Source organism: Equus quagga, chromosome 2 (assembly GCF_021613505.1).
Source record: "Equus quagga isolate Etosha38 chromosome 2, UCLA_HA_Equagga_1.0, whole genome shotgun sequence".
NCBI lineage: Eukaryota > Metazoa > Chordata > Mammalia > Perissodactyla > Equidae > Equus > Equus quagga.
This window is the reverse complement of record NC_060268.1, coordinates 176,397,571-176,398,079: the sequence shown is the minus strand read 5'-3', so window position 1 is coordinate 176,398,079 and position 509 is coordinate 176,397,571. Positions and strand designations below refer to the sequence as shown.

General features: G+C 77.2%; 1 protein-coding gene across 7 annotated transcripts in view; it reads left to right on the top strand.

The window, feature by feature from the left end:
• Window positions 1-280: 280 nt before the first annotated feature.
• OAT (ornithine aminotransferase) overlaps window positions 281-509 on the top strand; it is a 20,404-nt gene continuing 20,175 nt past the window's right edge. For 2 of the 7 annotated variants that reach the window (XM_046653170.1, XM_046653172.1), the window contains exon 1: window positions 281-400. The gene's annotated coding sequence lies outside the window, so the exon portion shown is untranslated. The remainder of the gene's footprint in view (window positions 401-509) is intronic. The other 5 variants (XM_046653171.1, XM_046653174.1, XM_046653175.1 and 2 more) reach the window with 4 other exon arrangements.

Here is a 509-nt window from a genome sequence, read left to right as displayed (position 1 = left end):
AACGCCGCGAGCCCAAGGGGGCCCAATCGACGTTTCATCCCTTCGGGTCTCGTCTTCTTGTCAGTAAAGGGAGGGCAGTGAGCGACCGAGGGAAAGGCACTGGCCAGGCGGGCGCCCGAGCGCAGGGCCCGCGCGGCGGCCCCCAGCAGCCGCGCCCAGCAGGCGCCAGCGCGGCTCGAACTCTGGGCCCTGGCGGGGTCCGCTACGCGCGGCTGCGGGGCGGGCGGCAGAGGGCGGGCCACGGCGATTGGTGCCCAGCCCTCCGCCGCCAGCCAATGGGCGGCAAGGGCGTCTTGCGGGGCGGGGCGGAAGCCGCAGCTTAAGCTCCGTGACGCGCGGTCACTGCCGCTATCTCTCAGACGGCGCCGAGTGTCCCCGCCGGTCTCGGAGGCGCTGCCGGGTATCCGCGTCGGCGCGGCGGGGCGGGAGCTCGGGCGGGGGCTCGGGCGGGGCCGGGGCGCCGCCGACAGCGGCCGGCGAGGCGGGCGGCTCCGGGAGGGGCTCCGGGG